Source organism: Scyliorhinus canicula, chromosome 6, assembly GCF_902713615.1.
Source record: "Scyliorhinus canicula chromosome 6, sScyCan1.1, whole genome shotgun sequence".
In the NCBI taxonomy this organism is placed as follows: Eukaryota; Metazoa; Chordata; class Chondrichthyes; order Carcharhiniformes; family Scyliorhinidae; genus Scyliorhinus; species Scyliorhinus canicula.
In genome coordinates, this window is record NC_052151.1 from 26,337,325 (window position 1) to 26,349,814 (window position 12,490).

The 12,490-nt window shown below is 50.4% G+C and overlaps 1 long non-coding RNA gene across 1 annotated transcript in view; it reads left to right on the forward strand.

Moving 5' to 3' along the window:
• The window catches only part of LOC119966792, a 69,167-nt gene extending 62,071 nt beyond the window's left edge, over nucleotides 1-7,096 (forward strand). Inside the window, exon 3 of the long non-coding RNA XR_005460833.1 lies at nucleotides 6,935-7,096. This is a non-coding gene — a long non-coding RNA (uncharacterized LOC119966792). The remainder of the gene's footprint in view (nucleotides 1-6,934) is intronic.
• Nucleotides 7,097-12,490: the final 5,394 nt, after the last annotated feature.

The following is a 12,490-nucleotide window of genomic DNA, read 5'->3' on the forward strand; positions in this document are numbered from 1 at the left end:
TCAAACTCAAAGCGAAGGCAAAACCCACAGAGCCACAGCCCAGCTCCACCCATACAATGACATCACTGAAGCCATGTGATCAGACAAAAACATTTCTTAAAGGGACACTCCCATGACAAGTGTTACTTAAAGCCAGCCCGCTTCTCTTAAAAGGGAGGTGCATTGTGGCAGCGCTAAGTGCTGGAATTCATTGCAAAAGCGACTGTGAAAAAAAACAGCACAACCTGACAAAGTACGAGTTCCAAGATCCTCCGACATGGCACTGGAGGCCTTGATGCAGAAGCTGGAGAGGAAAAGAGAGAGGTTCTATATCCATAGGGATCTACAAGGTCCTCCAGGCAAACTCTGAGAAAGACAATGGGTGCAGATAACCATGGAGGTCAATACCAGGAGTGTAGCACCGAAGCTCCGGATGCAATGCCAAAAGAAGTTCAATGGCCTCACATGAATGGGTAAGGTCAGTGAATGCAGCTTCAAATGCTACATCCCACCAACTTCACACACTGCATAATACACCAAACACCCATGCCTCAACCATCAACAATCTCGAACAATCACATTCATAGCTGCACCTGACCCTCACATATTTACATCTTTTGCAAACATCGCACCCACCTTCGCTGCCAGCTCTTCAACCATGACTACCACATCACCCAAACACATTGAACCACATTCACTGACACACTCACCTGCATATTCTGTTGACAATCTACTACATGGGATCTGTGGGGGCCATGTCCCCACTCCAAGGAAGGGAAGAGAGGTCACAATCGTTGTAGAACTATGAATGAGGCCTTGACCAGTGGTGGAGTTGAAATTGGTGAAGATGAAAGTAAGTTCCTATCCAATCCTCCTTCTCATATCTCACTTCCCCCTTATCCCACAATATCTTCCTATTCCCAAACTGCAAATGGTGTAAACACGCAGCTGTTCCTTCCCCCCACACCCCACCACCCTATCCAACCTCCCCCCCCCCCACCTTTCCCCAAAGGCCTTATCAACAATACCATGTTTATGCTGTCTTAATACTAATCTTTATTGTCACAAGTAGGCTTACATTAACATTGCAATGAAGTTACTGTGAAAAAGCCCCTAGTCGCCACATTCCGGCGCCTGTTCGGGTACACAGAGAGAGAATTCAGAATGTTCAAATTGCCTAACAGTACTACCTTTGGGACTTGTGGGAGGAAACCGGAGCATCCGGAGGAAACCTATGCAGAAACAGGGTAAACGTGCAGACTCCAGACAGACAGTGACCTAAGCTGGGAATTGAACCTGAGGCCCTGGAGCTGTGAAGCAGTGCTACCCACTGTGCTACTGTGCTGCCCCCTTCATAAACCCAAGAACTGCCATCTAGGCAGTATAACGTGCAAGAGGAAATGATGAAGGTGGTGATGAGGACAATGGCTAACATTGTGCCATGAGGCATGATGGTAAAAGAGGCTAACAGTGAGGCACAATGGTAAAAGAGACTCACAGTGAGGCATGATGGTAAAAGAGGCTAACAGTGAGGCATGATGGTAAAAGAGGCTAACAGTGAGGCACGATGGTAAAAGAGGCTAACAGTGAGGCATGATGGTAAAAGAGGCTAACAGTGAGGCACGATGGTAAAAGAGGCTAACAGTGAGGCATGATGGTAAAAGAGACTCACAGTGAGGCACGATGGTAAAAGAGGCTAACAGTGAGGCATGATGGTAAAAGAGGCTAACAGTGAGGCACGATGGTAAAAGAGGCTAACAGTGAGGCATGATGGTAAAAGAGACTCACAGTGAGGCATGATGGTAAAAGGGGCTAACAGTGAAGCACGATGGTAAAAGAGGCTAACAGTGAGGCATGATGGTAAAAGAGGCTAACAGTGAGGCATGATGGTAAAAGAGGCTAACAGTGAGGCACGATGGTAAAAGAGGCTAACAGTGAGGCATGATGGTAAAAGAGGCTAACAGTGAGGCATGATGGTAAAAGAGACTCACAGTGAGACATGATGGTAAAAGAGGCAAACACGGTAGCACAGTGGTCAGCACAGTTGCTTCACAGCTCCAGGGTTTCAGATTCGATTCCCAGTTAGGTCACTGTCTGTGCAGAGTCTGCACGTTCTCCCCGTGTCTATGTGGGTTTCCTCCAGGTGCTCTGGTTTCCTCCCACAGTCCAAAGATGTGCAGTTTTGGTGGATTGGCCATGATAAATTGCCCTTAGTGACCAAAAAAAAGGTTAGGTGGGGTTACTGGGTTAAGAACATAAGAACGCGGAGCAATAGTAGGCCTTCTGGCCCTTCGAGCCTGCTCTGTCATTCAATGAGATCATGGCTGATCTTTTGTGGACTCAGCTCCACTTTCCCACCTGAACACACATTTATACTCCACATGCTGGACAGAGCCAGCAGGCAGGGATCTACCCCCGTACCTGTAGTACAGGAACCTTACCGTATTACCTCTCAAGTACGTATTATACAAACAGTGGTGACTACCACAGTGCGTAGGAATACGAGTATCAGTCACCTGCCTTACAGAACAGTGTGCTCCCTTCTCCTGGTATCGAAAGTATCATCACCTCCCTTACAGAGCAGTGTGCTCCCTTCTCCTGGTATAGAGAGTATCAGTCACCTCCCTTACAGAGCAGTGTGCTCCCTTCTCCTGGTATAGAGAGTATCAGTCACCTCCCTTACAGAGCAATGTGCTCCCTTCTCCTGGTATCGAAAGTATCATCACCTCCCTTACAGAGCAGTGTGCCCCCTTCTCCTGGTATAGAGAGTATCATCACCTCTCTTACAGAGCAGTGTGCTCCCTTCTCCTGGTATAGAGAGTATCAGTCACCTCCCTTACAGAGCAGTGTGCTCCCTTCTCCTGGTAGAAAGAGTATCAGTCACCTCCCTTACAGAGCAGTGTGCTCCCTTCTCCTGGTATAGAGAGTATCAGTCACCTCCCTTACAGAGCAGTGTGCTCCCTTCTCCTGGTATAGAGAGTATCAGTCACCTCCCTTACAGAGCAGTGTGCTCCCTTCTCCTGGTATAAAGAGTATCAGTCACCTCCCTTACAGAGCAGTGTGCTCCCTTCTCCTGGTATAGAGAGTATCAGTCACCTCCCTTACAGAGCAGTGTGCTCCCTTCTCCTGGTATAAAGAGTATCAGTCACCTCCCTTACAGAGCAGTGTGCTCCCTTCTCCTGGTATAAAGAGTATCAGTCACCTCCCTTACAGAGCAGTGTGCTCCCTTCTGATAAGGAGAGTATCAGTCACCTCCCTTACAGAGCAGTGTGCTCCCTTCTCCTGGTATAAAGAGTATCAGTCACCTCCCTTACAGAGCAGTGTGCTCCCTTCTGATAAGGAGAGTATCAGTCACCTCCCTTACAGAGCAGTGTGCTCCCTTCTCCTGGTATAGAGAGTATCAGTCACCTCCCTTACAGAGCAGTGTGCTCCCTTCTCCTGGTATAGAGAGTATCAGTCACCTCCCTTACAGAGCAGTGTGCTCCCTTCTCCTGGTATAAAGAGTATCAGTCACCTCCCTTACAGAGCAGTGTGCTCCCTTCTCCTGGTATAGAGAGTATCAGTCACCTCCCTTACAGAGCAGTGTGCTCCCTTCTCCTGGTATAGAGAGTATCCGTCACCTCCCTTACAGAGCAGTGTGCTCCCTTCTCCTGGTATAGAGAGTATCAGTCACCTCCCTTACAGAGCAGTGTGCTCCCTTCTCCTGGTATAGAGAGTATCAGTCACCTCCCTTACAGAGCAGTGTGCTCCCTTCTCCTGGTATAAAGAGTATCAGTCACCTCCCTTACAGAGCAGTGTGCTCCCTTCTCCTGGTATAAAGAGTATCAGTCACCTCCCTTACAGAGCAGTGTGCTCCCTTCTGATAAGGAGAGTATCAGTCACCTCCCTTACAGAGCAGTGTGCTCCCTTCTCCTGGTATAAAGAGTATCAGTCACCTCCCTTACAGAGCAGTGTGCTCCCTTCTGATAAGGAGAGTATCAGTCACCTCCCTTACAGAGCAGTGTGCTCCCTTCTCCTGGTATAGAGAGTATCAGTCACCTCCCTTACAGAGCAGTGTGCTCCCTTCTCCTGGTATAGAGAGTATCAGTCACCTCCCTTACAGAGCAGTGTGCTCCCTTCTCCTGGTATAGAGAGTATCAGTCACCTCCCTTACAGAGCAGTGTGCTCCCTTCTCCTGGTATAGAGAGTATCAGTCACCTCCCTTACAGAGCAGTGTGCTCCCTTCTCCTGGTATAAAGAGTATCAGTCACCTCCCTTACAGAGCAGTGTGCTCCCTTCTGATAAGGAGAGTATCAGTCACCTCCCTTACAGAGCAGTGTGCTCCCTTCTCCTGGTATAGAGAGTATCAGTCACCTCCCTTACAGAGCAATGTGCTCCCTTCTCCTGGTATAGAGAGTATCAGTCACCTCCCTTACAGACAGTGTGCTCCCTTCTCCTGGTGTAAGGAGTATCAGTCACCTCCCTTACAGAGCAGTGTACTCCCTTCTCCTGGTATAGAGAGTATCAGTCACCTCCCTTACAGAGCAGTGTACTCCCTTCTCCTGGTATAGAGAGTATCAGTCACCTCCCTTACAGAGCAGTGTGCTCCCTTCTCCTGGTATAGAGAGTATCAGTCACCTCCCTTACAGAGCAGTGTACTCCCTTCTGATAAGGAGAGTATCAGTCACCTCCCTTACAGAGCAGTGTGCTCCCTTCTCCTGGTATAGAGAGTATCAGTCACCTCCCTTACAGAGCAGTGTGCTCCCTTCTCCTGGTATAGAGAGTATCATCACCTCCCTTACAGAGCAGTGTACTCCCTTCTCCTGGTATAGAGAGTATCAGTCACCTCCCTTACAGAGCAGTGTGCTCCCTTCTCCTGGTACAAAGAGTATCAGTCACCTCCCTTACAGAGCAGTGTACTCCCTTCTCCTGGTATAGAGAGTATCAGTCACCTCCCTTACAGAGCAGTGTACTCCCTTCTCCTGGTATAGAGAGTATCAGTCACCTCCCTTACAGAGCAGTGTGCTCCCTTCTCCTGGTATAGAGAGTATCAGTCACCTCCCTTACAGAGCAGTGTGCTCCCTTCTCCTGGTATAAGGAGTATTAGTCACCTCCCTTACAGACAGTGGAGGGTGAATTGGGAAATATTTGAGGTATCACCTGCTCTATCCTAGAAGGATCCCAACATGAGGAGAATCAAGTCCGTGGTCACTTTGACAGTTATTCCCAAAAACCATCCTTGACCTGCTCCAAGGCTGCCGGTCTACTTGCAACAGGTGACAGATTTCTGTGAACGTTTTCTTAGAGGAATTAAAACTTTGGGCAGGATTCTCTGATCCTGAGACTAAGTGTTGACGCTGTCGTAAACGCCATTGTGTTTCTCGACGGTGTCAGCATGGCCTCAGGATCAGCAGTTCTGGCCCCTACAGGGGGCCAGCATGGCACCGGAGCGACCCTCTCCGCTCCACTGCTGATTCCAGTGTCAACTGGGCACCGCAGGGTCCGCATATGCGCAGTGGTACCGGCGCCAATGCGCGCATACGCAGTGGCTCCCTTCTCCGCGCCGGTCCCGACGCAACATGGCGCAGGGCTAAAGGGGCTGGCGCGGAAGAACGGAGGCCCCCAGCCTGAGAGGCCAGCCCGCCGGTCAATGGGCCCGATCGCGTGCCAGGCCACAATGGTGCACCCCCCCCCACCCCCCCCGGGGGTCGAACCCCCCCTCCCCCCTAGCACAGGCCTCCCCCGTACCCTTCCACGCCGAGGTCTCCTAGCACAGGCCTCCCCCGTACCCTTCCACGCCGAGGTCCCCTAGCACAGGCCTCCCCCGTACCCTTCCACGCCGAGGTCTCCTAGCACAGGCCTCCCCCGTACCCTTCCACGCCGAGGTCTCCTAGCACAGGCCTCCCCCGTACCCTTCCACGCCGAGGTCTCCTAGCACAGGCCTCCCCCGTACCCTTCCACGCCGAGGTCTCCTAGCACAGGCCTCCCCCGTACCCTTCCACACCGAGGTCCCCTAGCACAGGCCTCCCCGTACCCTTCCATGCCGAGGTCCCCTAGCACAGGCCTCCCCCGTACCCTTCCATGCCGAGGTCCCCTAGCACAGGCCTCCCCCGTACCCTTCCCCCCCTCCCCCCTAGCACAGGCCTCCCCCGTACCCTTCCACGCCGAGGTCTCCTAGCACAGGCCTCCCTCGTACCCTTCCACGCCGAGGTCTCCTAGCACAGGCCTCCCCCGTACCCTTCCATGCCGAGGTCCCCTAGCACAGGCCTCCCCCGTACCCTTCCCCCCCCTCCCCCCTAGCACAGGCCTCCCCCGTACCCTTCCACACCGAGGTCTCAATGGATGCGACCACACGTGGACGGTGCTGGTGGGACTTGGGGTTTTTGTTACGGCCGCTCAGCCCATCCCGGGCCGAGTATCGTCAGAGGGGGCACGTCGAGCGGACCCCGACCGGCGCCGTGCCAACCACGCCGGTGCCAATGGCGCCGATTCTTTGCTCTGCGGTGAACCGTGTCCCGATGTCGGGGCGGCATGGCGTGATTCGCGCTGGCCATGGCGATTCTCCGGCCCGGCCCCAGGCTGAGTGAGTCCCACCCCTTGTTCTCTGTTGAGGTGACATAGGAGAATTGCCCTCTGAAGATCCTGATCGGGCCTCCAGATGAGAAACCCTCGCCCCTCATCTTTCTCACCAAGGAGCCTCTCCTAAATCTCCCAGTCATGTTGCAGGCTAACAAGGGTGTGGTAACTGCAGCACCCTTGACTGGGAGTGAGGGATCTCACCAGGAGTAGCGGCTGGTTTAGCACACTGGGCTAAATCACTGGCTTTGTGAAAGCAGATTAAGGCAGGCCAGCAGCACGGTTCAATTCCTGTACCAGCCTCCCTGAACAGGCGCCGGAATGTGGCGACTAGGGGCTTTTCACAGTAACGTCATTGAAGCCTACTTGTGACAATAAGTGATTTTCATTTCATTTTCAGAACCCTTGAAGTCAGGAGCATGACCTTGGCCACATGTCACACCACCAGTAGACCTCAATCAGCAGCTAATCTGAAAGTAATCGATGATCGCTTTAAATCACAGCTGGTCGGTGGTCCTTCCTGTTGCTGAAAACCACACGAGGTTCACAGTGGGTACAAGCGGTTGTGTTGAGGTAAAAATCTACATTATGTGCAGGCCGCTGTCACAATCTGCTGACGCTGTATACATCTGGCGCAAGCTCCTGGCTCCCTCACCAAACTTGCGAGTGGCGTGAACAGTACAGGACGTGTATGTCTGAAAATGGCATTTAAAAATATCCATAAATTCCTATTATGGTCATTTTATGAGTTCTCAATGACTGCTGGTTCAGCAAAAGATGTTGTTTAGCCGAGAGGCATGCTCCTGTTGCAGTAGCTCGGTTTGGCACAGTTCCAGCTCATTCCGGCATCACATTCAAAGTTCCTAGATCTTAAAAGGCACAATTTGACAACTAACTTGCACAACATGAGAAAATACTAACCTTTGTAAGTGCTCTACAAAATACTTGAGATGCAAAAAAAGTTTGGACTATATTTTGAAAATGATTGCCAGACGTTAAGCTGTGGTTAATATTCAATATCCCCTAACCGACAGCAACATTGAAATAAATGACGTTAAATAGTCTTTGTCATTCATGGTTTCAAACTTGATTTCTCAAATTTGATGCAGAATTCCACAGGTTCGCTGCACTCTGAGTGAAGACATTTTTCCTCAACTCAGTCCTAAATGGTCTGCCCCAAATGCTGAGACTCTTCCCCCTGGTTCTTGATTCTCCAATCGGAAAAATATCCTCCCTACATCCAGTGTGCCCAGCCCTATTAGAATTTTGCCTTCCTAATTGTTTGCTGCACCTGCCTCTCCACTTTCATTGTCTAGTTTACAAGGACTCCCAGATCCCTTTGTGTATCCACGCATCCAATATATGGTCCACAGCCTTGAATGTTTTCTTCCCAAGCACATGTAAAGCACATGTTGTCAGGCGGCAGCACGGTAGCATGGTGGTTAGCATAAATGCTTCACAGCTCCAGGGTCCCAGGTTCGATTCCCGGCTGGGTCACTGTCTGTGTGGAGTCTGCACGTCCTCCCCGTGTGTGCGTGGGTTTTCTCCGGGTGCTCCGGTTTCCTCCCACAGTCCAAAGATGTGCGGGTTAGGTGGATTGGCCATGCTAAATTGCCCGTAGTGTCCTAAAAAGTAAGGTTAAGGGGGGGGGTTGTTGGGTTACGGGTATAGGGTGGATACGTGGGTTTTAGTAGGGTGATCATTGCTCGGCACAACATCGAGGGCCGAAGGGCCTGTTCTGTGCTGTACTGTTCTATGTTCTATATCACCGTTTAAATAATAATCTTCCTTTCTGATTTTCACACCAAAGTCTATAACTTCACATTTGGCAATGTTGTACTGCATCTGCCATGTGTTCACCCACTCACTCAACTTGCCTAAATCACCTCAAAGCCTGGAGAGACTGCTTGATCAGTACACGCCTGACAACATGTGCTTTACATGTGCTTGGGAAGAAAACATTCAAGGCTGTGGACCAAGTGCCAGGAAATGGGGTTAGTGCAGATGAGAGTAGCTTTTTGTTTGTTGGTGCAGTTTGGTGGGCAGAAGGACCTCTTCTGTACTGCATGATTCTATTGTTTGAAAACTAGCCAGCAGTGTAACCAACCCAGCATGGGATGTGGTGGCTGGATATAGCCCTTGGGGAGAATGGGATCAAATGCTACGGGGGGAAAGCAGGATTAGGCTATTGAGTTGGATGATCAGCCATGATCGTGATGAATGGCGGAGCAGGCTCGAAGGGCCAAAAGGCCTCCTCCTGCTCCTATCTTCTATGTATCTATGTGGTGGCAAAGGCCCTGAGTGCCAGCTCCCCACAGAAGAGGACAGCCATCCAGTTCCACAAGAGGGTGAATGCTCCCCTTCTGCCTTCCCAACTCAACTCACACACCCATCATACTTCCACAGCAACCTCACTCACTGTCATGTTAAGGGACATCACCACTTGCTCTCCCACGCACATCGTCATCTCCCCTGTGGGTCACGTCCTCATCACTTCGCTGGTCCCACTCACCATCCAGGCACCTTTATTTTGTGCCCTGGCGTGCGTCGTGCTTGCACTCTCTCCATCTGTCTTTGTAGAGGACAAGCTGGCTCACAACAAGAGGGAGAGATCCCAGATGGGTAGAGAAATGCCAGAACTGTAGGCCCTCATAGACTTTGAGGACAGATCTTTTTGTGGATGGTGAGTGGGACCAGTGAGGCGATGAGGACACGACCCGCAGGGGAGATGAAGATGTTTTTGGGAGATCGAGTGGTGGTGTCTCTTGAGCTGGCACTGATTGAGATTCCCGCGGAGGTGTGTGAGTTGAGAGTTATAAGAAAGCTGCTTACTCCAGCAGAACGGAGGAGATCATTCATCTTCTTGTGACACTGGATACTTGTCCTCTACAATGTGTTCACACTGACCACCACCTCCCATGCTGGGTTGGTGTACTTAGTAGCTGGTGTTCTCCTTGTGCGGGTATAGAACGTAACATCGTGCCTTCGCTACATCCTGCGGCCTCTTGATGGAGGCATCAGAGAACCTGTGACCAGCCTTCCTTGCAGCTATCACTTGTCATCGACCAAGGAGAGTTATCTGGTGATCAGTGGGGCAGCCTTTAAATGTAGTCCTCCCATCGCTAACACACTGAGCTAATGGCGGAGCGGGTGTATCAGAGACTGCCTGCCAGCGATCGAGCATTAATCCCATGGCCTCAGATTTATCTCTAAACGTTGCTTTTCCCGCCATCCATTGGCCTTCGCCAATTTCCGGCAACATCTCACCCTTTGTGATTCATTAATCTCTGCATAGCTGTAAGGGATGATGAGGAATTTCTGGACGATTCTATCCTGAGAACAATCACACCCACATCATTACATAAAATTATATGGAACACACAAGCAGGCCATTCAGCCCAACCAGTCAATGCTGGTTTTTGTGTTCCATCCTTCTTTCCTCATCTAACCTCGTCAACAGAATCCTTCATATTCTCTTCACCCCCGCATGCTTACCTGGCTTCCCCTTAAACGCTTCTATGAATATTCCCTTCAACCACTCATAATTCCCACATTTACATCACTCTCTGGATTGGATTTCTTGCTGACTATCTTATATTATGTTCCCAGAAGTGGAAACATTCTGTCTGTGTTTAGTATGTCTAGGGCGGGAATCTCCCAACGCCCGCCGACAAATGGGCGAGAATCACTCCGGACTTTTTCCTTGAAATTCTGGGGTGATTTCCCATTCTCCAGGGGGTTAGCAGGTCTCCGGTGTGCATCCTGCAGCTCTGGCTGTCGGCGGGGGCCCTGCTGGACAGACCGCATGGCCATGAATGCGCACGGAGGCCACAAGCGGGTCCGCGCATGCGCGTGGTGGCCCACCTTGGCACGGGTGCCGCCGACATGGCGGAGCCACATAGCAGGCCCGCGTGGAGGAATATAGGTCACTTCCTGATCGTGATGGCCCGCCGATCAGTGTCCCCAATCGCGGGCCTGCCCATCGTCGAGGCCCCCCACTCTGGTGTCCGATCCCCACGCCCACCCCCATCATAACGGCCACATCAGACACGACTCCGAGTTCCTGCCAGGTGGAACCATATTGTAACCACCCGGCGGGACTCGGAGGGCACTCGGCCCGTCGAGCCCGGTGAATCGCTGGGGGAGCCTTTTCCAACGGCCCCCAACCGGCGCCGCGTCGATTGCGCACGCGCGAATGTCGAAGATTCTCCGGTCGCCAGAGAATCGCGTGCTGGCATGGTGGCCTAATTTGGGTAATTGTCTGTCGAGCACAATTTGGGCGCGGAGGGTCGGAGAATCCCACCCCCAATCTTTCATAATTTTAAAAGTTTCTAGAATGTCACCAGAGGCGGACATACACTTTTGGAGACCCCATGCTCTACCACTTGGCAGGACACCAAAGTCACACCCCATCTTCTGGTGATGTGATGGCCCTCCCCCAATTACACTAGCCCCGCCCCCAATGACATCAGTGCCCTCCTGGATCCTCACTGTGATTTTTCAGTCGAGAGGTAGCACTCTGGCCAATGGTACCGCCAGTTCCCAGAATGCTTCCTTCGCCTTTCAGCTTGATTTTGTGCTATTGTCACTGGAGATTAAATGTCTCCAAGCCCTTCCGCCTCAGAGAAATGCGGAAAGAAGAAACATTGCTGAATCTTGCGTGGACTCAGAATCCCGTTAAGAAATATTAGTGAAATTGTTCATTCGGTGTGGAAGCACATTCTGTACAACTTCTTATATCTTTGTCTGAAGAGAATCATTCTGGAAATCGTGCCATTCTACTATTTATTTGTACCGGTGGCGCCACCTTGCAATGAAGCAATCAGCATCAAGGACATGGGGGCAGAATCACCTGACCATATCTGAAGACGTTTTGTTTCTGGCATCGGAGTTCAATTTACAGAGCGATAACCTTGGGAAGTGGGATCCAATTTGTAGGAAGACGGGAGGGGAGGTTTGGAAATGTGGCAAGTCTGAAGATGGGAAGACCCAAGTGTTCCTTGAAGAACCTGATAAAACCTGTCTTATTTGATGATGTGTAGGAACTTGACTTTGTCCATTAGCTGTAATGCTGTCCTGCGCTGTAGCCGGGAATATACTTAGCAGACATTTCACGTGTTTATAAAGTGATTTGAGATGAGCACTTTCGTATAAACTTGTTTGTTTGCTGTAACTTTTCTTTGCTTCTCCCCTGATCTGTTACAATTCAGCGATTCCCAACACAAATTGTTAATATTGAACATGTATGTGTGTGCACATGTTTGTATATGATATATGAAAGCTGTGTGTACATATAATAAAATATGTTTTGTGAATCTGCCAAAATTGATCCTTGCCTTTGGCCCAACACCATCTCCGTAATTACAATCATCTGAACAAACATCTGAGGTATCTGCGTCCCCCCGGTTCACTTCACAATATTTCGTCCCCATTATTTTATGATCCCCACCCACTCTCCCTCCCCATAGGCCGGGGCCCTACGCTGCAGTTCTTTGTGTTTCAGAGTCTGCCTCTGGAGGTCACACAGCAAGATTTTTATCAATTACAAGTATAAAGATAGCCCACAGCTACAGTAATCTATGTATAACACTTAATGAATCCCCCCTTAACTGTTCAAATTCAAAAACAAAATCCCATAATCCAAAAAACTAATTTTCAAGCATGTGGCCCAGCACTCTGCATTCTCACTTGAATAAGACTGGCTTTCCCTGAGATTCTGGCCCCATCCCACCAGCAGGTTTAAACCCTTCCGGGAAGCAAACTATAGTTTTTAAGTTACCGAAACAGCAGATATCTATAATCAATGTTTTTTTTACTGGAACCGATATTTAAAATGAAACTAGAGAGAGACAGGCCAAAACACTTCTGTTTTCTGTTACAGTCCACAGCAGCCAAATGTGAAAGCGAAACCAAAAACAGCTCACAGAGCCACAGCCCAGCTCCAGCCACACAATGA